The sequence below is a fragment of the Micromesistius poutassou genome (genome assembly GCF_964030765.1).
Source record: "Micromesistius poutassou genome assembly, chromosome: 4".
NCBI lineage: Eukaryota > Metazoa > Chordata > Actinopteri > Gadiformes > Gadidae > Micromesistius > Micromesistius poutassou.
Window position 1 is genome coordinate 199,512 of NC_140274.1, and position 27,974 is coordinate 227,485.

Below are 27,974 nucleotides of genomic sequence, written 5' to 3' on the forward strand. Positions count from 1 at the left end.
CAGTGAGCTCTGGTTCTGCTCAGGATTCTCTCTAGTGAACCCGGCCGTGGCTCCACCGGTTCTGAGCGGAACCATCGCCATCAGGGATGAGTCATCAACCATGCACGTTGCACAGTGAGTAAACGGCAGTGGTACGCTCTGTTTCCATCCTCTCTTTCCAACCTGTAGAGTACGACACGCCCGCTGATGTCGTCAGGGTTCCCACATCAGGTCACGGAGAACCCACTCCATTTTGGTTCCAATTGGGAATCAACATTTCGGGTTCCGAACCAATTCAATTTTGGTCGAAATGCTCGAAATGGTTACCAAATAAGGTGTGCGAACTGGAACGAAAACCGTAATCCATGTTGGTGGAAAAGGGGTAACTGTGTCATGTTGATCCCTCTGCTTATTCCCCGCTTCGCTTTACAAGACTTGTGTTCAGAGCTCCAAAGAGATTCTGGTCTCGGCTGCTTTCTGCTGTTCACCCTCCCAGAGAACATGATCAGGGGGTGAACGTAAATCAAATGCATTTATTAAGCGCTTTTCTAACCTGTGCTCACTCAAAGGGCTTTAATACTCTTTATTTTTTTCTCTTTAATGATTGCCTCACATTCACCCATTCACACAACGACAGCAATATCAGCCATGCAATGTCCCAGTCAGGTTGATCGGGGGAAGGTCGGGTCAGGTCTCCTGCTCAGGGACACCTCAACCCTACTGCCGTCCTCAGTAGGAAGGTCGTCCTTCTTCTGAACCAACGTATCGTCATCAGCATAACCACCCCTCGGACGATAGGGCGCCTCCGTGGTTTAGCAGAGATTAAGAGGTGCCCTGGAGTTCTAGGTCGTTTAACGGAGGAAACTGATAATGGAAAGTAATGGAAAAAAATGCAAAGCAAAGCAAAGAGGCGACCGGAGGTTGTGGTGGAGACACGTGAACAGAGAGGGAGGGTGTGGAGGTATGGAGAGAAGATGAGAGGCGGACCACCAGGGGGCACAAGCGGGTGATTGATTAACCAGGTCAGAGAGGAATCCAAAAAATAGCTGCCTGCTGGATACCTTCCCACATTTATCTGGCACATCACACTTATTCATATGTACACGCACACATGCCATCACCCACACACACACACACATGTTGACAGTGTTGCCTCTCCACTGCAGTGATGTAGATATCAGTCCATGATGAAGAGTTTAACCTCTAGCTCAGATGGTCTTCCCTTGAGCCTCAGAGGGAGGGAACATCTGTGAACCCCTCCTCCGTCTTGGCTCGGTATCCTGTTCAGATGTACCCCGTGCATCCTAATGCCTCAGTCCTCAATCTGGGAGAAACAAACATGCAAGCTCTTCATTAGAATCCCGCTGGAGCCTTGAGTTTATTCTTATTAGTACTATAAATGTATACGGGTGTGGCTCCGCTCTACTGAACAAGCGCTAACTAAATATTCCTCCCAGTAAATTGGTCTCAGTGACTGCACCGCAGAACAATCACTCATAATAAGAACAGCGTTAGTGGTAGTGGGGGACTGCAGGAGGGGAGCTGGGGATTAAAGGGGAGGCATTAGCCCTAATAAACGTTTGGACAGGGTTTATTCACAAGCAAACAACCCCGTCTTTTTCTCTTCGGTCCGGTTCTCTCCAAAAATGGATCATGTGGAAAAGAAGAAGAAGAAGGAAACTGCCGGCCCACCATAGGGACGGTAACTTTGGCTTTAATTAGTTCATGGAAACTTGATGAGGTCTTGTGGTGCATGCAAGCTAATATAAAAACCATAGGAGAGGCCGGATCTTCAGCTCTTCATCTCTCCCCGTGAAACCACCCTCATTATGGTACTAGTCGGAGGATGATAAGAGAAGTTGAAATCTACTGATTAAAAACTATGGCCTTCAACTCCCTCCCTCGCCTGCCAGCGAGCTCTGGGCTGTGTGAAGATCCTCTTCTGGAGGTTAAGCTATCCACTAGATCATAACTTAACTCACCCAAATCATGGGCCTTCTCCGCTCTGTTCCACTGGGGAGGGTTCAGAGGTGGCACTACAGCAGACCACTGGATCACGTACAGTGTACTCATGTTGACCTCGTTAATATCATTGACCGCTTTGAATTCATGGTCTTAAATAATCCCACGATGTCCAGATCGCTCACACGTTCCAGGTTGCATTGAGCAGCTCTTTGCTCTAAAGGGATGAGACCGTTTCAGTGAATCAGACCCTGGCCTTGTTCCCAGCGTAATAATAACTGGACTATCTTTTAATTCCTTCCAAATCAATGTTCACAGTATATGCATGAACCCTGTGGGTAATCACCACTCTAGTTAATGCAGAAAACCTTGCACCAATGTTTGTTGACTTTCAGTGTCAATGCTTTATAAAAACAAGGACAAACTGAGTTAAATTAAAATCTAATTTGGTTTTACAATTCATTAGTAATGAATGAAAAACAGAGCGGTTTAGAGCTGCCCCGCTGCAAACTCAAAATGAAAAGAGGTCAAGAAAAACAAAAGCTGCGTTCTCCGCACCAATCTTAATGTGTTTACATTTTTCTAATGCGGTTAATCGATTTGTTTAAAGCCTGTGTTCGACAATGCTAATCCTACAGATGTGAATGGATTTCACTAATGATGCTATGGCTTTAATTATCAATTCTGCAGTGCTTTTGATATGTGTGTGTGTGTGTGTGTGTGTGTGTGTGTGTGTGTGTGTGTGTGTTGTGTCTCTAGAGCTTCTTGCATAATTGGTTGTGTTGTTGAAGAAGCCTGTGTTGTTTTTTGATAATAGCCAGATGCCGTAGTACTGTGTTTGCCTACACGGCACAGTGCAGATTAATCATATTTGAGGTGTCACTTTGTGTGTAGCTCTCATCTACTGTAATATGTACTGGCTGGTCCTCAGAACATTTTGAATCATAATCAATCTTGAAACTAATTCCTCAACCTTTTGATTTTTTAACTTTTTTGATTGAATCAAAAAATACCCAGGAGTTCTTAAACTTTTAAAAAGCTTATAAAACATATTAAAAGATCCATAGAAAAAGACTGGACCAGTGTTTTGTATGCGTGCGGGTGTGCGTTTGTGTTGTGTGTGTGTATGTGTGTTTGTGCGCATTTGTGTGTGAGTGCAAGCTTGCGTGTGTGGGACATTTCACAGCCAACTACTAAGTCTGCCCACCAGAAAGTAAACTTGCATTTACCTGCAGATGGGCTCCGTCCATCCCAGCTCTGCTGCATCGTAGTTCATGTCCACAGACTCCCCTGCGTTCGCCTTGGCTGCCGCTGCTGGATGCAAGCGTGCCAGAGCAGTTCCTCTGAGAAGATGTGACAAACATTTTTAATTTAATTTAAATTCATCACCAAACGTTCTTGGAAATGTTTGTTGTCACGGTGATCAGGAGGGATTTGGCCTGCTTACCCAGTGAGGGAAACATCTTAGCTCTTTCGTTTCATTTTTGAAAAAAACGATATCTAGGTATTATATACAAATTATTTTTAAATAACAATTATGAAGTTTAGCACATGACACTCTACTCTCCTTATTGAAGTTGAGTAGTGTTTGAGGTTCAACCTAAACCCACACAGTCACACAAAATCCCTACTGATTTTAATGATTCATGTCCGGTTTAATTTATGGCGCTTTTCCACCGGCGGGTTCGCTTCGGACCCCGCACGCCTCAGCCCAGCAGTGAGGGTGCGGTATAGCCCAGCTCAGTTACGGCTCACGTTTCCACCGCCGACAGTACCCTTATGGTAGGGCGGGGTTTAATGGTGTGTTCCAGATGCCTCGGAAACCAGCCTTCCGAGTTGCAAGTGGGGTAATCTCCCAGCTTTCTTGCGGCATTTCTCTGAGGCACGCCCCCTTTAGGTTATGCCCCCTCAGAATTCTGAGAGTAGACGGTGATTCAGTGATGACGCTCTCAGAAAAAATGCCTGCACCCGTGAAGAGATTTATTTTCTTTGTCTTTGTACCACGTTGGTCATTTTAATGTTGATTTTAAATGCTCTTACACACTTGATTACATTGCTACTTTGTTCCGGTCACCAATGTATGCAATGCACGGTCTTGCTGTGCGTGCAATACAATGTAAAGTTGTGTTGTTCGTTTTCGAGCTGGTTTGCTAAAGAGGCTAATGTAGCAATAACAATAACAATAACTAGCCAATGACATGACATGATCATAAAGACAGGAACGCTATACGTGTTACGAGACGAAACGTCACAAGTGCAACTCGGAAGGTTGGTGTCCGAGGCATCTGGAACACACCATAAGCCGGATGGCGATAGCCGCGGCAGCTATGTAAGCATCGTGACCTCATACTAGCCCAACACAGTGTAGCCTGCTAATAATTCCAAGGAAAAAGAAGAACGTGCACAATGAATAAAGAGCAACAATGTAGGACGTCCAAGGACGTCAAACTTTTGCGCAACATTTTCTTCAATAAACAAAGCTTTCGCCGTTGTCAAGAAATACCTCGTGGGTACTGTGTTTGTTTGTTATTGTCACACAGAAGTGACGAATCTCTCGACCAATAAACAGACGGCGTGTGTAGCTTGAACTTGCCGGTGTTACACCAAATTCTGCGACCCACCGAAAAGTGTGACCCCAGAGGGTGGGTCTTTCTTTTCTTGATACAAACATTAATTATAAACAGCATTTTAAACAGTAGCCTATAATAGGAAATTCTCAAAGGTAAATCAACGTCATTAAACACTGACTGAAGCTTTTTATGGGGAAAGAAGCAACGATGATGGACCGTAATAAACGCCCTGTCCATTGTATTGGTCTGTAAAATGCTAATCAAATCAAATCTATTTATTAAGCACATTTAATAACAAGGTGAGGTGGAGGTGGGGGGAGATATTATGTTTTATTTATGTTTTTGTTATAATGCACACCGTTTTTTCAACTTCATGCCTGTCTACTTCCAACGTGCTGCGTGCATGTTGCAGAAAATGTGCAACAGCGCCCCCTGGAGTCACACTTTTCGGTGGGTTGGTGGGTCACTTTTTGGTGTAACACCGGCACCCTTTCAGGAGTCTCATTACCCCAACAGAGGACTACTGAGAGATGAGTACGGCTCAATACAGCTCAGTCTGGATCACGCCCACTTTTGGCTGTGGAAACGCGATCCGTGCCACATTTGCACACCGAACTGACCCGCACCCTCCGGTGGAAATGTGCCATTACAGGCATGTTCTGTGAATGTAAGCTTGAGTTGGTCCAACGTTTTCTTATAATACAGTTTCACTAATCAAGCCCTTCTCATATTTAATGTGTACTATATATTACTTACGGTTAATCCACAGAACATATTTTATTAAACCTATTTATTTCATTTTGTTCTCAATATTATTTCAAAGAGTGGTCCAGAGGTGGTGGAGGGGGGTGAAGTACTGCAGGTCTATATGTCCACCAGACACCAAGTATCAGGCACCTATAGAGAGTACAGGAGCTATGGGGAGTGGGTAAGGTTTGTGTGGACATGATGATGTGTTAAAGTCACACGGGGGAAATAAGAGGGCATGGAGGGGGATATGAGATGATAGAGGAAAGAGGAAATGTGACAATGAAGAACGAGGAAACATGATAAGAGGAACAAGAAGGGAGGCAGAAAGTACACCGTCGATATGTAGCCTGCGCAGTAAAGGTTATTAAGACACACGTAGGAGCGCGTAGGCAAGATTATTTATGTTTAAAGTTGGGTTTATAGATAATTATTGCTCAAAATAAACAGGCATCCATGAACAGTTGGGGCCGTGGAATGAGGCATTAACATTCTAATGGGGCTTGACGGTTTTGGTGAGGCTGAATAATGAATGTTATTCAGCCCGTTTCATTGGTAAGGCTTTTATAACTGCCGGGGCTCCACATAAAATCCACTTGAGAGTTATTAATAATAGAGAGACAGGAACCGCAGGGGGCTAAAGAAAAATATCAAAGGATTTGGGTTTTTACTGCTCAAATTATACCTTGCGATAAATGTGCTTCCCTTGAAGACGCGCGCAAATCGGTGTTCTTCTGCCTTTTTGTTACAAGACGCTAAAACATTATATTAGAGGACACGGATACAGGAAAGATGACAGAATGTATTCGACACACAACAGCATTGCTATTAAATCCATATTATCTCTGGTGAGAATCAAAGCCCTGCCTGCACTCAGACTTGGTCAACTTAACAAAACATAGGAAATGAGACTAGAGGATAAGAAGTGGCTTCATGTTCTTTAACCATCTGTATGATATGATCAAGGCATTGTCTGATTAAAATATAATTACCCATTTAGCCTCTTCATTAAAAAGCTACTTGCTATCTCTGAACTTCAAAACAGTTCCAGTACCTTCCATGGTAAACAGAGAAAACCAGATGAAGGTATGTATATATATATATACATACCTTCATCTGGTTTTCTCTGTATATATATATATATATATATATATATACATATTTAAATAAACCAGAAGAAGGTTTGTTTACCCGTACATATTTGAATAAAAACCAATAAGCCTAGGGGTAGGGTCTCTCATCTTTTTTACTTTATTTTATTAGAAAAAAGTCAACACACCATAAAAATTACATGTACAAAACTATAAGATTTGAAATTGTTTTATGTACACATACAAAATATAAAGCCCAAAGAAAAGGTGAGAGGAGCACAAGCAGTGGCGAGAGAGAGAGTGAGAGGGACTCATGTATGAATATGTCTTCCATCAGCATGGGTGAGGCGTCTGTACTGTACTTTACTGTACCGTCTGTACTGTTTGAACTGTACCGTCTGTACTGTACTGTCTGTACTGTACAGATAGTACAGTACAGTTTGTACTGACTACCCTCTGAGCTCGGGACAAGAACAATGATGATAGTGAATGTAATTTACCAACACACACACACACACACACAAACATGCACGCATTGGCACACACACACACACACACACACACACACTCACGCACACACACACACAAACACTTACAGAATCACACCCCAATGATAAGCCGTAAGTCAAGTTATCCATGGATTCCTTTTATCGAACGGAAAACTAATTTGTCGATTCCTCAGTATTATTGTCATGGTAGGGAGTGGCTGATACCAGGTTTAATATGGATGGTATTTCATGAGGCTTTTCCCAGCTTTCCCTGTCAGTGAAATGTGTTGACTGTGCAAATGAATATTTGAACGTTGTGCTAAAGCAACCAGACTCCCCCATGGGGATGTAGGAGATGATACTTGATATGGTAATGGTGGGGGAGGTAGCGATGATGGTGTTGTCGGTGAAGACCAAAATACCTACTGTTCTGAAGGTGATAACGAAGAAGATGACGTATTGATGAAGGTGGTCATAGTGAGTACATTATATGTCATATTTACTGCCAATTATAGGCTCATCGGTAACACTATTAATTTATAACCGGTGCTTTGCAGGGTCGAAATTGATTGGCGGATTTCACCATGATGCTGGTTATGTTGAGGAAATGGCCGTGATAACAATTAAAATAAAATCTACTAACATGTCGAAAAGAATAGCAATGAAAATTTTAATGATGATGACGATGAAGGAAGTTGCAGAGTGATGAGTGGAGATTTGGCGTCTTCTTTTTCTTTTCTATCTGTCCATCTGTCTTCTGTGGTGTGTGTGTGTGTGTGTTATTGGGTGTGTGTGTGTGGGTGTGTGTGTGGCCGCGGCGTGTGCGTGCTGAGGCCTCGGTCTGGAATGGGAGATCTGGAGGGAGAGAGAAGCAGAGAAGAAGCAGAGAAATCAGCTTAAAAAATACTCCCTCACAGTACATTCCCGAAAAACCAATTTGAAGTAGGCTACTTAAAATTTCACAATCAGTGGGAGATTAGCATATCACTCGAAACGACAATATCTCAGAATAGTTTGAAGTCAAGACAAAGTCAGTGTGCGTGTGTGTTGTTATCTGTGTGTCTGTGCGTGTGTATGTCTCTGTGTGTCTTTCTGTGTGTGTATAGCTATGTGAATGAGTGTGAGTGTGTGTATTGGTGTGTGTGTAAGCAGGTCTGTGTGGGATAGGATGTAGCAGGCTAAATGGTGCACTGCCAATGTCGATCCCCTTGTTTACACACATTATTAAATGCATCCTCCTAAGTGACTATAGATTTATGGACAAATCTGCAGGCAAACAATTTGCCTGCCACTGCCCTCTTGCTAAATCAAAACAAATCCGCCCGCTTCGGCTGTGATTAGCATGTAATGGCATCTCACATAACGACGAGCTGTCACATCACACCCATCTAAGTGGTCCTCACAAAATACACAATTGTAGAAAATAATGAGTGACCGACTGAGTGACTGACTGTCTGACAATAAGATCGGCCATTTTGGTGCAAAAATTAACATTAACCTAATCTCAAAGGTCCTAACTGGTCCTGATAAAACACACACACACACACACAAAACCTTTAGAATCCGTTGACAAACCAGCTAAAGGTTAAGGGAGCCTAATGAGATCCCTTACATAAGCGCGTGCCGCTGTGCAACACACAGCGCGCCCGGCATTGTTAACCTGAACAGTATTGGACATGGCCCGCCATTATGTCCCCCACCGCGACGCGCCTGGCCCCCGGGACGCTCTGTAACGACACAGGAACCTCTGATCTTCACTCTGAAACCGCACTAGAAGGTTCTCTCAGAATGAAGTACTCCCATTCAAAATCAGAATTGAATCTGCTTTTAAAGCAGCAATGTATATTCTCAGGCTCACTCACCGCCTGGGCAGTCCGTCAGTCCGTCTGTTTGATAAAGGGTGTCAACTGCATGCAAGCCCTTCTGACTCAGCTTGACTCAAGCACCATGTCAGACATTTTATAACCCAAGCAATGCTGGAATGTAGTCAACAGATACCATGGTAAACGATGCTGTGCTATTTAATATATATGTAGTACATGTATTGTGTATATATTGTAATTCTCTTTGAATTCAAATGCCATTCTGTTTTCCCTTGATATATATTATACAACTCCCCTGGATTTTAGGCTCTGGGTTGAACCCCAGTGTTCACCGGCTACCTGTAGGCCTTCTTGAGTAAGAGGGCCCAAGCCCTACTGCTCCATTAAAGTTATCTGAAATCTCTTTCAATTGCTTTTTATAAAAATGAAAAATAAACAGTCACAGTAAATCCTCCATCTCTTCACCCCCATACTCTCATTCTCTCTCTCTTTCCTTCTGCCCAATCCCTTGTTATCATCATCCCCTTGGGCGGCCCATTTCCAATGCTCTTAAATGGATCTCCCTATCCCCCCTCTCTCTACCGGCTGCTTTGAGTGAACCTTCATGCTGCCGCACATTTATCTGCTCTGGCATCCCCAGTCCCCCCACAGTCACACACTGCTGGGCTGCTGTTGAGAATGTTAAAGCGGTCTTAAGTGGACACTAGAGAAAGGCCAGTATTGTGTTCATGAGTATGTGTTTGTCCCCATTTGTGTCTGTATTTGCATATGAGTGCATGTGTGTGTGAGTATGAGAATGAGAACTTAAGTAACTAACTTAACTGTGTGTGTATAATAATGTGTGTGCATGGGTGTGGTGTGTGTGTGTGTGTATAATAATGTGTGTGCATGGGTGTTGTATGTGTGTGTGTGTGTGTGTGTGTGTGTGTGTGTGTGTGCGTGTGTATGCGTGTGTGCACATGTATTGTGTTACAGTGTTCTCTGTGGTCCCTGTGAAAGCTAAGTGAGCAAAATGGATGCCTGAAGCTAAGGGTTTATCAGTCTGGCTCTGCTAAGCCAAAGTGACAGACGCGATCCAGTGACGCTCACCATCGCTCCTTTGGCCTTGGACTGCTGTGCTTGTTATTAACCTCACGTAGACCACTTACATTTTAACCTACATCTTGAGTTACTGTATTTGCACAACAATCATGTCGTAACAAATCAATGCTCTTTGATTCCTTCACACAGTGCCATCCCCTTCCTTTATCATATTTGAATGACAAATCACATGAAATAGGATATTGTGTGTTGAGATTGAATAGCATATCGAAATAAGATATTTCCACATTAGCCTGTAACAAAATCCTACACTAAATCATGGATTTAGTGGCTCTTAAGCCATAGTCGTGTTGAGGTACAAACACAGTCTGTAGTCTGAGTCAAAAAGGAGTTTCCAGGTTCATATCGCTTTCAGTTTCTGCAACAATGTCTTGAAAGACACTCTTTGGCACCAGGGAAGACTGTCAAAGGACTCTTCTTGATGAGCACATATTGGCCGATGTTGTTTTTTGCGACGAGCCAACACAATTTCACCTTGGTGAAAAGTTTGAGCGGCTCAATAGCGTTTAGCATAATATGTTGGGGGAGGTTGTTTGAATGCGAACCATCGTTGAGAAAATGTACTATTTGTCCAAGGTTAGTTGGCAATCATGCCTTTACAAAGAGATGTCTCTTGCACGTCCTCTGTGAGTCAATAAAGTGCAGGTGTCTCAACCTTTCAGTGAGAGAAGAAAACGAGTTGGACGCCTAAGAACAACAAACTTTTCCTAGAAGAGAGCTCAGCCTCGTGTCCAATTCCTTCTTATTCTTTGTCTGCTTTTCAAACTGAATAATGAACTTGCAGGCTATAATAAAACACACACACATACACACACATATTATAAAGTCATGCAGACAAATGATAGCAAGTTAAGAAAGGATAACACACATCGTCAGAGGTGCAAACATTACACACACGCACACACACACACACACACAGAAAGACACACACAGACACACACATACACACAAACACAAATATAAGCATGCACACACAAAGATAGCCGCACACCAATCCCATTCATTTGCTATGTGTGTGTATGTGTGTGTGTGTATGTGTGTGTGTGTGTGTGTGTGACAGCCGAGAGCACATATCTGTAAGCATCGAGAAAAATCCACACCTATTCCCCATGTTGCCTCTGCTCTTGAAGGTCAAAACAACACGCAGCACTCCTGCTCATTTGATGGCGATGATTACACCTGAGCCATGGCGCATGGAAACCAGCCCGTCCACTACGCAGCTAAACCAGCCTGTCCACTACGCAGCTAAACCAGCCTGTCCACTACGCAGCTAAACCAGCCTGTCCACTACGCAGCTAAACCAGCCTGTCCACTACGCAGCTAAACCAGCCTGTCCACTACGCAGCTAAACCAGCCCGTCCACTACGCAGCTAAACCAGCCCGTCCACTACGCAGCTAAACCAGCCTGTCCACTACGCAGCTAAACCAGCCTGTCCACTACGCAGCTAAACCAGCCTGTCCACTACGCAGCTAAACCAGCCCGTCCACTACGCAGCTAAACCAGCCCGTCCACTACGCAGCTAAACCAGCCTGTCCACTACGCAGCTAAACCAGCCCGTCCACTACGCAGCTAAACCAGCCTGTCCACTACGCAGCTAAACCAGCCTGTCCACTACGCAGCTAAACCAGCCCGTCCACTACGCAGCTAAACCAGCCCGTCCACTACGCAGCTAAACCAGCCCGTCCACTACGCAGCTAAACCAGCCTGTCCACTACGCAGCTAAACCAGCCTGTCCACTACGCAGCTAAACCAGCCTGTCCACTACGCAGCTAAACCAGCCTGTCCACTACGCAGCTAAACCAGCCCGTCCACTACGCAGCTGCTGCATGAGCGAGCGCTCGTCTGCTTCCAGGACCTTCCAGAGTGCTTTCGCCACATTTTCTCTGAGTGTCTTAACAAGAGGTTACGGCCCTGAGACACACCGGCGTTAAAATACAGGTGTTGTGTGAGTGTGTGTGTGCGTGTGTGTGCGTGCGTGTGTGTGTAAGATCCATCCCTCACATGAACGGGCACATCAGGCTCATCTATTATTCATCTAAGCGTGTTTTCTTTCCGAGTGGCCGCCGGCCTGCTTGGTCACATCCGGCCGGAGGTCGGTGTGTGGTGCGGTGAGTAATCCCCCTCTTACGGCACGTCTCCAACGCCGTTACTTCAACCCCCCCCCCCCGCCCCCGTTTGTCGCCACTTAACCCCTTCATCCGTCTTCAGCCTTCCTCTGTAGTCCGGTGGGTTTTGGGTTTTGTTTCGTTTTTTGAACGACTCATTCCCACCGTGCTTTTGGTCAGATTGTGGGGGACGTTTGGAAGTGTGTTTCCCCCCTTCATCAACACCCCCCCCCCAATGCGCATGGCAGATGCAGAGTAATACAGAGGAATACAACAAACGCCACGCCGGAGACATCCGACCACAGATTTGAACGGGAGTGTGATGCGATCGCATTTCGAGCAACTGCGTGTAAATAATCTCCTCCTTCCTCCTCCTCCTCCCCTCTCTCCATCCCTCTGATTGTTGTTCTTCTTCAGAGGATATGATCACATGCCTTTACTCCCGCCAGCTTTCTTCATCTCGCTTGTCCAGGTCTATGGATTCTCTGTTTCGCGTTATCAACCGGCACAATTAATGTGTCTGGCGCTCTCCTCCCTCTCCTCCTTTATTATAAAGTCATTTATCTTTCTGTTGTATATGCTCTCCACCTCCCTGACCCTCTCCTATCTTCTCCCGTTCTCCTGGTATCTCCCGGTCCTTTGACTACTGTGTTCTCTGGTTCCCTGGCCCTCCCTGCGTGGGAGTCGCTCCTCTCCTGTCCTTCCACCTTCTCCTTCTATTTGTTTTCCACTCCACTTTCTCTTTCGGTTTGCTTCAAGATCCGTTCCCCCCCCCCCCCCCCCCCCCCCACACAGCCATTTCCCCCTGTATAGCCCCCCCCTCTCTTATATCCCAGAAGCCCTTTCACCTTGTCAGGCTCTTGTAGGACACTGGTGTTACAACCCGGCGGCCTGTGCTTCACAAGGGGAGACATGGGTTCAATTACCCAAATGGGCCTCACGCAGACACACACACACACACACACACACACACAACCACACACACACACACACACACACACACACACACTCAAACATAGACACACACACACACACACACACACACACAACCACACACACACACACACACACAAACATAGACACACACACACACACATACACACACACACACACACACACACACACACAACCACACACACACACACACACACACACACACACACAAACACACACACACACACACACACACACACACTCAAACATAGACACACACACACACACACACACACACACACACACACAACCACACACACACACACACACACACACACTCAAACATAGACACACACACACACACACACACACACACACACACACACACACACACCACACACACACACACACACACACACACACACACACACACACACACACACACACACACTCAAACATAGACACACACACACACACACACACACACACACACACACACAACACACACACACACACACACACACACACACACACACACACACACACACACACACACACACACACACACACTCCACTCAAACATAGACACACAAACACACACACAAACACACATTCTCAGACAAACAAATATAAACACTGTATTTGTGGCATTCCACTTTCCCATTGAATTTGACCAATTTGTGCTTGTCCACTACATACTATGTATCCATGTCTCCACCCTGCCACCAAGGCAACTCGCCATTTCAGTCCTTCCCCTGTATTCCATTGTTCCAAACAACACACTCTCGGTTCTGTTGACAAGGTGGCTGAGCCAATCAGCTAGTGGCCCAACAAGAGAGCTAGTGTGTACGTGTAAAGTTGGAGAAGTAGACGCTATGAACAATGTAAAAAGAATAAACCAAAAAAATATTGCACAAATGAACAGCAGGTATGGCTCGCCCGTACTTCCTTCACCATCTGACAAAGGTTCTGATCGAGTGTGTTTTCCAGAACATCAGTATTCTGTTGCTAGTCCGCCTACGTTTCTTCAGCAAGCATGTGTTGTGAAGTGGGGGTCTTAGCAGTGATTAGAGAGATGTGGCGGTCAGAGTGCTTCATGCTGGGCATCACATCAGGAACTCACAGGCCTCTCTGGCAGCAGCACACTGGTGAGCATAGCAAAGCATTTAGGATTATCACACTATTATTAGTATTTCGATTTACAAGGAAATGTTTTTGGCACACAGAGCAGGAGCGTTTTTATGAGTGAGATGCCGATTTATGTTCTGGAACGGGAGTTATGATAACCAGCTCAGGCTGCTTCACCACAAAATTACCAATTTGTGGTGAGTTTAACTGGGACTGTGATAATTAGCTGCCCTATGAATGCCAGTGAACACTTGCAAATAATCACCCTGTGAGATGTACTGTTTCATAGCTGGGATTATTTACAGATTCAGCTTGTATAGCTCAAAATCACAGTTTGCCTAACAATGCTCATTGTTTATCTATCTATCTATCTATCTCTTGCTGTACTCGGTTTAACTTATTTTAACCTCATTTGTTTTAATCTCTTTTTTTCACAAAAGCCCTCCTAGGGACGGGTGTTGCAAAGCACTATGATACTTGCATTGGATAGCTGTTCTCAGTTTGTCTACACTGTATCTTTCCTATCAAATAAACCATAAATAAGTATCTATCGATCCATCTATCTATCTATATACCTTAGGTGCCAAGGGATAGGAGTACAGAAGTACAGTTCAGTTGCAATGTGTGTATATATATATATATATAGTTGCATTGTGTGTATATCAGGGTTGCCAGCTCTCACACATCTGGCGTGACACTCACGCTTCCAGCATCAATTTCACACTGTCATGCAACAAATGTCATGGCAACAACAACAAAAACAACTCCCGTGAATTTTCTGTTGATGACTTGACTAGACCACAGCGTATTGTTTTTAATGAAAGGGGAGGAGTTTAAGACATCCCCTTATATCCACTATATTGCAGCACCGCCACACAGTACCCCCCCCCCCCCCCCGTCAACAATCCCGTAACCCCCCTCCCTCAACAATTCAATTTGGTCAGATTTTACAGTCTCACTCCAGCCAAAAACCGAAAGTTGGCAACCCTGGTATATAAAAACACACACACACACACACACACACACACATCAATCGTTGGCCAAAGATGGCTGACTGACTCGTGTCAAGTCTGTGGGGGGTGGGGTAGTAAGAGCAGTATTTTCTACGGAAGGCATCTGACACTGTAAATTACTATGTCCTTCTATCCAAGCTTTCACCTTTTAACTCATATTTAACAATGAGAAAGCAATGCACACAGGCTGGAACACAACTAGATTCATTACTTGATTCATTACTTGACTGCTGGACTGGTGTCCCACAGGGGTCTGTCCTGGGACCCTTGCTCTTTAGCTTATATGTTAATGCTGTACCTACTATATGCCCTGCGGAAATGACCCAGATGTTTGAGAACAACCCCTTTATTGATGTAAATGCCAGAACAGGACAGCAGGTGGTGCATAAGTTAGGCAGCCATGTCTAGCATTTTTTCCTGGCTCACAGTCTTGCCTCACATGAGATATTACACGTTATATATATTATATCATTAATAAAGACTGCATGCATGTATTCATCTGCAAGAAGGAGTTCCATCATCTTGATATTCTTATTAAAGGGTGAGCTCCAAATTGTCTCGTATATTTAATAAAAAATGAAAAAAGAAATCATTGATTCACACCTGACCTTTGAAAAGCAAGTGCAAGAGGTAATTAGTACAGTCAAACTGAACCTAAAACATTTTTCATTTATCAGGAACCAATTACCAACCTTTGCTGCCAAGTTGTACATGCACTCTATCATTTTTCAAAAAGTGTGAAAAAACAAAGTTTCTTATCATTACTGTCATATAATTTATAAGTAGAACCTTCTGACCTTTGATAATTGTATAAATTATGCAAAAACATAATGTGCAAAATTATCCATAACCTTGCTCCTCCCCACCTGAAAGAATTAGTTTCACTGTGATCAGACCACATCAGGCAACAAGAGCCTCCACCACTGTAGTGCAACACAAGGGGCTCTGAATTTGGTTGCTCGGCATTTACAACTCTACTTCCAGCAGCACCAGACAAAGGTCACATTTTACTAGTTTCAAACTCTACGACCAATCTTTTTTTTTTTTTTTACATGCACGTTATCTCTAAATTAACTTAATTAAACTTAATAACTTAACACACTCCACTCTACCTGCTAGCATAAACATCACATCAGTGCTATTGGGAGAAGGTCAGCGGGTTAGATCCCCTCTTGGTCTGAGTCCTGCTCGTGACGGCAGAGCTTCATCATGTAAAGCGGGTCGCACACCAGACGAGCCACACGGCGATTGTTAAAACAGAAACTACGGGCCCTTGCATATTTCTTATATTAATAAATAATGTTATTTCTAACACTATATAGCCCATCACTCAATAAGCCTGCATTTGTCCCTCCTGCAAAAATAATGGATTCATTCCTCATGAAAGGAACACCAGCGATTTTCCGACCGATGACAATCTGGTCAAACAAAGTGCATCTCGACCGACCAATCAGTCACCCGACCATAACTTGGCAGCCCTACGAAAATGGCTGAGATCAAATCAATCATGTGACCATTAGCTCCCGACACTAAGCATTTTTATTAGATTAGATTTTTTCTCTGTGTTGTATTTTATAATGTTTATGTACTGAACATTGTCATTTTATCTTTCGTAAACTATTTTCTAAAAGTAATCTAACTTTGTATTACCTGCCCAGGGACTGCAGATTAAATCAAGCTTTATAGCTAATTCTGGGACAGCTACCAACTGTCCACGGTGCCTGTTAAATAAAAGAATAAATTAAAAATGAAATAAAGCTGACCTTGAGATAGCTCCCAGAGCCACTTATGGGGCTATATTTACTCACGTCCTCCCAGTGCAGCTCTAATAATACAACCGCTGTCATCCAGAGACCAATAGAGTGTGTGTTTCCACTGTACAAGCCTATGCATGTTTCATGTGTGTGTGTGTGTGTGTGTGTGTGTGTGTGTGTGTGTGTGTGTGTGTGTGTGTGTGTGTGAGAGAGTGTGCATGTATGTGTGTGTGTGTGTGTGTGTGTGTGTGTGTGTGTGTGTCTTTGTGTGTGTGTGTCTTTGTGTGTTTGTGTCTTTGTGTGTGTGTGTGTGTGTGTGTGTGTGTGTGTGTGTGTGTGTGTGTGTGTGCGAGTGTTTGGGTCGCTCTCTGCCAGAAACCCAGCGCCAGTCAGCAGAGCCGAACGAGTAAACAGAACCACTTTGTAATGCAGATGCCAGAATAAACCAGAGGCATTAGTCACGGCAGGAGCTGCCACGTCGGGGCGCACCGTATGTGGAACAATTACCGCCTGTTCCCCCCGAACTCCACCGAGATCAAAGTCACAACGCAAACAGTGTGTGTTTGGATTTTCTTCCGGTAGCTTATGTATTTTTCAAACCCAAGCAAATGCAGCATTGAAATAAATTCAAGAGAGGCCATCCATTATCATTTTGGGTGTGACACAATAAGTTGTCATCTTCATTGTTGTTTTGTTGTCCCCTAAAAAAGATTATATAAAAAAACAAGACGTTTTGATAAAGAGTCATATGGAATGATGAATGTATGGCATGGGTCTATATTGCATTCATTGATGTACAACAATGTTATGTCTATATGCAGGAATGTATGTTTGTATACATGTGAATGTAAATCGCCACACTGAATTGTTTGTGTGTGAGTGTGTGTCTGTGTTTCTGTACGTGTGTCAAAAGCACAGTTTTTGTGTGTGTGTGTGTGTGTGTGTGTGTGTGTGTGTGCGTGTGCAGGTGAACTTGTGCCCCCTACTGCAGGTAAGGTCGCCCCTGAGGCAGTCAGTTAGCCACACAGCCACCTCCCCTATCAGCTCATTATATCCTCACCCCACCACAACCAGACAAAAAGATAACCCAAATAAATAACAATAACAGAAGGCAAGATAGTGACATTCCTGGAAAGAGCGGGATAGAGAGAGAGAGAGAGAGAGAGAGAGAGAGAGAGAGAGAGAGAGAGAGAGAGAGAGAGAGAGAGAGAGAGAGAGAGAGAGAGAGAGAGAGAGAGAGAGAGAGAGAGGGGGCTGTATGGGGCAATGCGGCGTGTTTAGCGAGGCTCGCGCTGTAATCCTACAGCCTGATATCCATTAGCCATTTATTAGACAGTGCATCACAGGCCACTCCCAACAGAAGGACCCCACACTGGGGCAGTGTGCTTCTTGAGCTGGGGGTTAAGACCCAGCAGAGAGGTTGGAGCCTTCTGTGCCAGGGCGGCAGCACGGCACCATAACTCACGGACCATAACCTTGTGTTTCTAATTGTTCCTGATGAGCGGACACAGTGTCTTTAGTAGGAGGAGGGTGGAGCCCCGCGCTGTAAGAGCTATGAGGTCAGCAGGCTGACAGCAGAGGACTCACCTGCGTGTGAGGCGCTGGAGCTCGGAGACAGAGCCCTCCGCAGCAGTCCCCCGTCCCGCCTGTAGGAGCCGACGCCCGCCCCGGCGCATAGCTCAGCCGCTAGGAGTCCAGCCGGTCGACTCCCAACAGATATCAGAAATATCGGCTGTCGGATTGAATCCGCTTTGACTTTGTGTCTCCCACTCCAGCTCCGGTGCCATCAGGTCCAGTTTAATACCAGTATGGTTGTGGGAAAGTTAGACGTAGGGCCTCCAGTGGATCTTTTGTTTTCTTCTTCTTATTCAGTTTAGTGGAGTGACATCCAAAACAGATGAGCTCAGCTGAGTTCAACTGTCCCCATGCCAAGCTTCATCCAAGTCCGCCTGGCCCCGCGTTAGTCCCCAGGTCCAGTGGTGCATCAAGTTTCTCAGGCATGGAGTCTGAAGGGCCTTTGTTTATCTATGCAACACATATTCATATCCCAACACAGGCTCATCCGGAGTTATAGGAATCAGTTATTGTTATTTTATCTATTTTCTGCTAGCCAATCTTTTTTTATATATTTCCGTTTATTTGTAACTGTCCAATAATTTTTTTATAGGCTAGCTATTTCATTGCAAGTCCTTCTGTTACATATCCAGATGGCGTTTACTCATGTTTTCTATCCATATCTATCTTTAGACATTCCAGATTCGCTTACGTTGTTATCGAACGCTACCACATCCATCTTGTTGCTGCATATCTGATAATCAGTTAAATCCACATTAAGTGTCGTTCCATCAAATGGACGACAGGATACATTTGGCAGTTTGCCTTTCTTGGCAACGGGCAGCCAACCAGAAAGCAGAGATTGTTTGCTGCCTTCGTCCAATCCAGAGCGATGTACAAATGGAGCTGGCAGACCAGTACAAGTGGTGGTCCAAACCTCAATGGTATGCAGGGGAGTACAAAGTAAAGGGGCTTGTAATGGCAGAAAGCACAGCACACAGAGGGAGGGGAGGTGGTGTTCTGCATGGGTTTAACCAGGTGTCCTCTTAGTGGGGTTCCACTCGCTGTTTCTTTCCATCATAGAGAAATGTCAAGGCTCTGTAAAGAGAGAACATGAAATTAGACTTTTGAAGTCAGACCCACACGGTCCATAATCAGGGTCATTCTAGTACCTGTAGTTACATAGTGTAGCGCCTTTATATTTTGGGTTCTCTCTGCAGTCTACCTGCACACCAACCTGGTCCTATGTATCTGAATTTACTGTAAGGGGCTCTGGGTAGAAACGTCTGCAAATTACTACATTTGAAATGGTAAAACCGGATGGTTGTGTCATGATACCAGCATCATTTGAGGCATTTTTAAACTATAACCGTACAAACACTTGCATTGTTATTATGTAGTGTCACTTGATTGATCTATTGTGGGTAACTAGTGAGATATTATACATAAAACATGGCCCACTGCTCTGTGAAGTGGTATGCCTGTTGTGTGAGCAGCACTACTAGGGGTTTACATATCAACTGCAGTGCATCAGGGGTCTGCAGGAGACACAATGGACTCGTTGATGGGCTCTGATTGAAACAGAAGTACTTAGAAAATGCATTATTCATCGTTCTTCTGCCAAGACCTTCGGAAATGTCAGTGGAATACACTTTGAAACGATTTAGAAATATGTCGATTAAAAGCTACTCCTAATAGCAAAGTTGCCGTGTGTTCTATTAGCCAGATGTTAGGAAAAAACAGCTAATTGTGCTAATGATGCCCAAATCAATAACTTATCATCAAGGAAGATGTTGTTTGGCTATGTTTTAATGTTTGTAATTTATTCCAAATATATTCACAGGTTGTAATTCCGTTTTAAATCTCAAAGCGTGCACTGTAAGACTTTTTACTCTCTTCTTTTGTTTGATAATGATTGGGAGAGAAAGTGCACTCTAAACACTAAACTGATTGAGAACCAAACTACAGCCCTTCAGAGGCTGGTGGCAGTAAACATACAAAGTAAATGTCATATTTCTCCTTAATGTTTCTAGTTTGCCCACCAAAGCCCTTGCGAGGAGAGCGTAGTGACTCTGGCCAAGCTGGTAAGGCGTAGCGCCCCCTTAAGTGATCGCCCGCTATGGCGTCTGAGGAACGTATCAGAGACCGCATCAACTGCCTTCATTTGTCATGGAAAATTATACCCAAAGTGTTTTTGTCAAGGGAATATTTCCCAGCTGTGGTGATCTACAGCTACTATTTACCCGGTGTCAGACCAATGCCTCTGTCTTATGTTCAGCCATCCATCAGCACCACCAGCCCCACCCAGCCCTCCACCTCCTCCTCCTTCATTATCAAACTGTCCTGTACGCCCGTCTCTTTCCCACTCCATCACCTCCCAAACACACGGCTGGATGGATGGAGGCGATGGGGGGGTAGTGGTGATGGAAGACAGGAAGTGGAAAAGCTGCATGAGTGGCGCAGTGATGGATACGGGGGAAATAGCTTTCTTGTTGCATGTTTTCAAAAAGGCGAGACTAGAATGATTGATTTCCTGCAGAAGGAGTTGAAATACAAAGTTACAGTATAGACACATAGAAGTTAGAGCAACAGAAGGCATAAGGGAAAAGCAAGATGTGGCATCCAAAGTGGGGAGGGAGAGAGGGGGGGGAGAGAGAGAGAGAGAGATGGACAGAGAGAGAGAGTGAGAGAGAGAGATGCACAAAGACAATACAGTCAACAAAGAAATATTAAGGCATTGAGGCAGATCAAAAGAAGAAGGAGAGAAAAGCTTGTCTGGAGGAGTGATTAAAAGAGAGAGGAGCCGGGGAAAGGTTAAAGAGGATTAGATAAAGTGAACCTAAAATAAAAGAGGAGAGGTGGAGGAGAATAACATTGTGACATTGTGTAGCTCAATAGGGACATGGGAAGTGGCAGCCAGGGCCCAGAGGCCAGGAAGGAGGGAATCAGGTGGGAGAATGAAAGGGGGAATGTTAAGGGGGCGAATTAACAAAGTGGGGCATCTGAAAGTGGCAGTCATTACTGTTGCTGTGTCGGGGTCCGCCCACTGCCTCTGCCAGGGCCCTTAGATCTTATAGTCTCTCCACACGACAGTTTGAGGCCACCCACCGTCTGCTGCCAGGGCAACCGTGAGACAGAGAGAAAGATACAGTCAGGGATGTGGAGAGAGAGAGAGTATAGGGATGAGAGAGAGAGAGAGAGGTCCAAATATATAGGTAATGATATAGGTAGATATAGGTAGAGAGAGAGAGAGAGAGAGAGTAAGGGATGTGGAGAGAGAGAGAGAGAAAGGGATGTAGAGAGAGAGAGAAAGGGATGGAGAGAGAGAGAGAGATACAGTAAGGGATGTGGAGAGAGAGCGAGAGAGAGGGATGTAGAGAGAGAGAGAGCGAAAGGGATGGAGAGAGAGAGAGAGAGAGAGAGAGAGATACAGTAAGGGATGTGGAGAGAGAGCGAGAGAGAGGGATGTAGAGAGAGAGAGAGAGAGAAAGGGATGGAGAGAGAGAAAAGGATGTAGAGAGAGAGAGAGAGAGAGAGCGAGAGAGAGAGATACAGTACAGTATGTATAGAGAAAGTGAGAGAAAGGGATGTGGAAAGAGATAGACAAGTAATAGCAAGTGATAGATGATAGTGATAGAGTGAGGGGAAGATAGAAAAAAAAAGGTGATGAAACACAATATCGAATAAACATCAGATAGTAGGGCTGGGCAATATAGACAGAACCAAATATTGATGTTTTTCACCTTCCTCCATATTGATGTCACAGCAACACTGTTAGGATGACTATTAGTGCGTTCACAAAAAGATTGCACACATGGGATTTTGGATTAATAATCATCAGTGATTTGGATATGATGAGTTGGTAAAGGCAAATAATAGAATATGTGAAAATAAGTAAATCTGTGTCATCGGATTTTGAAAATAAAAAGCCACTGAATTTTTAGCATTGAATATTTATGCATCGAAATAACGTATCCAATTTTTTTTCTTCTGAATTTGACTAAATGTTCAAAGTTCAAAAATTCAATAGGCTAAATTCAGAATCAAAATTCTATGTATTAATTTCAACTTAAATATTTTCAACGTCCCCAAATTTAACATGCCAAATTCAGGTGCCAAATTCAATGTACAAAATTCAGCGTTAACATCGGGGGACCCGATGTTAAAATGTACAAGCAGAACGTTTTGTATCGTCATCGATCAGTCGGAATGGGTGCATTCGTTTTGTGACACCGGGCGCACGTTGCGTGGCTGAATCAAAGCGGTTGATATGCCTGTGGTGGCATAACGAGAGCGCAACGAGCGCACAGAGCTGACAGTATTGCGCACTGAGTGGCGTGATACAGATATGAGGATGACAAATCAGGTTGCTGTCGGGCGCTTCTTCCTGAGGGCCGCCGTGCTTCCACTGGAGCTACAGGCTGCTGCCGCTTCAGTTGCCACTCAGTACGCAATACTGCCGGCTCTGAGCTCTGTGCCACAGCGGGCTTCAGATCGCCCCAGACTCACACCAGTAGGCAAAGGGACCTCGGGTCGCCCCATTTGGTGCCCTAATAAATTGGGCTCTTAACCCACTACAATTACCCTTACGCTGCATGCAAATCCAGCCAAGTCACCGCAATCACACACACACACACACACACACACACACACCCCCCCACACACACACACTTCACATACAGGCATTAGTTCGTTTATTTCATAAACTGCAGTAAAAGGGTTAAAAAACCCGCTGTGCAAGCATTTTACAGACCCATACAATGGACAGGGCATTTAGTACAGTCCGCCATCGTTGCTTCTTTCCCCATAAAAAGCTTCAGTCAGTGTTTAATGACGTTGACTTACATTTGAGCATTTCCTATTATAGGCTATACTGTGTAAAATGCTGTTTAGAATTAACGTTTGTATCAAGGAAGAAAGACCCATCATCACAGCCGTTGCCGTTGGACATGGCTAAAACCTGCATCAGAGTCAGGTATCAACGAGTGACGCTCTTATTCCCACTCACTCTCCTTGCTTGACTGCGATCTAGCATCTAGGATCCATTGCTCTTCCTTGGGTCCCCGGATGTTAACACTGAATTTCATACATTGAATTTTGCATCTGAATTTTGCACATACATTTTTTTAACGTTGAATATTTGATTTGGAATTTTTGAACATTGAAAAAATAAAGGTGAAAATGATTTGTTGAAAATTTAAAGAGTTACATATAAATAACATATTTAAATGTTATTTCAATGCATAAATATTCAGTGCTTAAAATTCAATGGCTTTTTATTTTCAAAATCCGGTGAGACAGATTTACTTCCATAATAGAACAGCTAAAACAGTCTGGTAAGTCAGAAAAGTACATCCCTGTATGCAGCCTTTAAAACCAGCAAAGATAATACTTGATATGGCCATAAGCCATATCACGATGGCACGATATCCAAAACCAAACATGATATCTAGTCTTATATCACGATGTAATATCTATATATTGCCCAGCCCTATCAGATAGTCAGATGAGACTATCTGATAGGGAAGATACAGGATAAGTATATGAAGGCCGGTGGGAGAGAGAGGAGAAGGGGTGAGGAATGGGGCCATGCCAATGAAGTGACACAGAGAGGAGGGGTGATAGAGTGAACAACATGGAGGACAGCATGCTGCAGTGTCATGGACGGGCCAGGGGGGAGCACACACACACACACACACACACACACACACACACACACACACACACACACACACACACACACACACACACACACACACACACGTACACACACACACGCACAAATAAGTACACGTACACAAGCACACAAACACACACACACACACACACACACACACACACACACACACACACACACAAACACAAACACGTACACACACACACGCACAAATAAGTACACGTACACAAGCACACAAACACACACACACACACACACACACACACTAACGCACACACAAACACACACACGCACACGCACTCTCTTATATGCTCATACTTTGCTACACATGTCCTTTTCTTATCATAGTTGTCTTTTGCATTCCCCTAACTGTGTGTTCACAACTGTGTGTTGCTACACATGTCCTTTTCTTATCATAGTTGTCTTTTGCATTCCCCTAACTGTGTGTTCACACCAAACGCGACGGCGCGACACGTTTCAATACAAAGTCAACGTAGAGACGCGAATCGGGCAAAATCTTTCATCGCCGAAACCCGCAACAAGATTTGATTGACGGCACAACATTTTTCCACGTGAACGGCGAGCGCGTTCACGTGGATTTGCAGTGCGACAAATTTGCTGAAGTTGAAATATTTCAACTTTTCCGCGGCATTCGCGTGAGACAGCTAATCAGCATTCACTCCCCGTGTGTAACGTGGGTGAAGTAACGTATAACAGCCAATCAGCGTTCAACCGGCCGGGCCAACCGTTCCCTGCACTCCGCAGTGAACCGCAGCTCAGAGGAGAAAGTGATTGTTGCCGTTTGCGCCTCCGGATTATATTAACCCATAAACGACGGGCATTCCGACGTCTCTCCCTCTTCCACAACAGGTAGAGACATGCAATGGTGGTTATCTCGGCCATCGTTGATGAGAATGAATTGGCATAAAGCACCGTTGGCGGGCAAAAGATGTTGTCAGACAAAATTCGCTGCGCGACAAGTTCGCCTGACATAACTGCACAGCGACAGATTATGATTTGTCACGCGGCAACATTCGCCTGTTCGCGCGAATAGGCGAAACGTGTGTCTTTTGGTGTGAACACACAGTAAGAGCATGTGTTAACACACACCCTAACAAACAAATCATGTAAAAGGACATGGATCCTGCGAGCCATAGTGCACACCGACCCACAAATGCATCCCTGCAATGGATTCCTCCCTACATGCACACTGACCTATACGTACCTCTGGGATCTGGATGGCTGGTTCAATCTAGCACTGCTTTCCTTACTCTTGCTCTTTTTTAAGTGGTCTTTTTAAAATGTCTAATTTTTGCTATGATGATCAGGTTACCTTCAAATCAATTAAGATGTATTTTTTGGCACAAACACACAAACACACCAAACACACACACACAATCTGGTGTCTGCTGGAGGACTCCATCAGGCTCCATTTTAGCGGAGAAGAACACAGAACAGGCAACTGCCAAGAAAACTTTCATCAAGAGGCAGGACTTTCTCAATTCCCATAAACACACAGAAACACTAAAAGTGTTCCCTCTCCATAGGACACCACACATCAGGGTAGTAGAACGCACCTTCAAAGAACAGGAACAAAAGCATGTTTTTTAACAAGCCGTGCTGTGTTATCGCCAGCAGGGCTGCTTGTTGTTTTGTGTCTTTCTCCCACAACAGAGGGGCCTTTCTGTTGATGTGTCAGGCCCTCTCCTCCTCGGGCCCCGTGACTCACTGCAGCCTCTGATCAGATCAATGATGTCTTTCTCTGCATTGCAGCATCCTGTGTAAGCCACACCGTGGATACAGCCTCAGCCAGAGCAGTCCTGCCCACAACCTCTGCGGACTCCTAAGCCCCAGCCGCCCCCGCCACCTCCATTGTTAGTGCGCTACAAAACAAGCTTTGCTCAAAACAATATGAAAATAGGATTTTCCCCACCCGTTCAAAATGGCTGACGCGGCTTCTTGCAAAGCTGCTGGCGCCTTGTAAATAAGGGTTGGGGGCACTGGGGGCGCGTTGCTCCAGATGGGGAAGGAGTCTTGTTCCTGAACAGATGCAGGGTGCCTTTGTATAATGTCCTGTATGTCCCTTATTGCTATTCCTCCCTGAACAGCGTCTCAACTGTGTTTGTGATAACTGCCGGCAAACAGACATCTCAGGGAGTTATCTCTCTCTCTCTATGTTCATTCAATTTTATTTTGTACCACGTCCAAGATGTCCAAAATGTTCATCTGAATGATTATTTCATTAGTTGTTAATATGGAGGCAGGTCTTGTGTCGGGGGTGAGTTGCAGGCGGAAGCAGGATTTACAACCATTGCTTTAGGCTTTATGGATCAATAACAGAAAATATGTCCTCCCACACATGTTTTTACAATTAGATGTCAGCATTAAATAAATAAGCAGTTTATTACCACTTGGGTGATACATTTGAATTACCCACGCCTTTGATAGAACTGCTGGGACAGCAGCATCTTGGGTAAAACACTGGTTGGTGCATAAGGACAAAATGACTACTTGCCATTATTTATAGCGCGGGTCACATCTGTGACCCGCACTATAAGCGCTATTGCTACACAAACAGCGCTCTCCCTGCGGTTTAATTGTTGGGTGTTTTCTTTGTTTTCTCAATCTACCGAGCTACAGCTACATGTAAAAGGTTGTTTTTTCAGAAGTTGCGACTACACACTTCAATCTTATGTGAGCACAGGATACACGGGTTATTAGGCCAACAAGGAAAGGAATGAACTTTGTTCTTCTGGCAGTAAAATCCACACTCCAACAAAGTTGAATGCTACTTGAGGGGTTTTGTGCAGATTCTGTCAGGTTATTTAATGTTAACGTATTAATTAGTATGTCCTGACACACACACACACACACACACACACACACACTTACACACACACACACACACACACACACACACACACACACACACACACACACACTCTTCCCAGCCTTCCCACATTCTCTATAACCATTGTGTGTCTCTTATGCTGTCCTGCTAGTGTGTGGTTAGGTTACACAACACAATCAGTGTCCTGAGCAATTTTAAAAACGCAACTTTCATGCAATGCGAAAGATGACAATTGGAGCTCGAGTGCAGAGTTATAATAATGGTTGTTGTTCAGGCTTGCGCAGTCTAGCAATGTCAACGCGTGCCGTGTCAAGCCCACTCCTCAACACAGTGGAGTTGATAAAAGTTCAAATTGCTCCAGCACTTACTGGCTAAGCTGCCACTCCATATTTGGCTACTGCTGCTCGTTATAAGCATGAGCCTCAATGTCATCTCATTTCACTTCATTCACAAGGGCCAGAGGAATGACACAGCCGCCCCCACCTCACCCCACCCCATCCCCAGATAAAGAATTACTAGTCAGCTATTTCAGTCCCTCATGTAAAATGGTCAGCTATCAGCAGGGTCCTCTGAGTGGGCCTGTGTGACTGGGGAAGAGGGATTGACCATGCTTAGCACTGGAGAGGTCCAACCACAAAAAACTGATTCTGCATATTAGTATATTATTATCTGTCCCAAACTGCACAAAAATATTTTTTTCCAAGAATAATCAGTATTTTTTAGTTTAGTTTTCCTCACCTAGAAATATAGCAAAGTACAGCAGTGGTTTTGGTAGTTGTAAATTGCATGACAGAATACTTATTATACGTATTTTATTATGTATGTTTTATTATGTATGTTTAATCAGGCATGTTCTTGTCTCAATTTGATGTATCTGCTCCAACTTCGAACCTAACAATAAATTGAAAGAATGCCTGGACCCTCTCACTCTCTCTCTCATGTACCCCAAATAATGCCTTTTCAAAGTTATTCTAAATGTATAAGAATAATTCTTCTGATAGGTGTGCACTTGAAGTCTACGTGAAGCGGGCTGCAGGGACGGGATCATATAAGATGTATCACTGAGGATTCTGGTGGAATATTGTCCTAGAAAGTTCAATGGATATAAGAATAGAATATTGTACAAATAGAAAGGGACAAGGCTTGGCATTGTCTATATATCTTCACAAAGCCATATCTACATATCTATATATATAT

At 44.3% G+C, this 27,974-nt stretch overlaps 1 long non-coding RNA gene across 1 annotated transcript; it reads left to right on the forward strand.

The window, feature by feature from the left end:
- On the forward strand, positions 1-27,696 carry LOC311342026. Its single transcript, XR_014633379.1, has 2 exons — positions 1-114; positions 25,700-27,696. It is a non-coding gene; the product is annotated as an uncharacterized lncRNA (long non-coding RNA).
- The last annotated feature ends 278 nt before the right edge of the window (positions 27,697-27,974 follow it).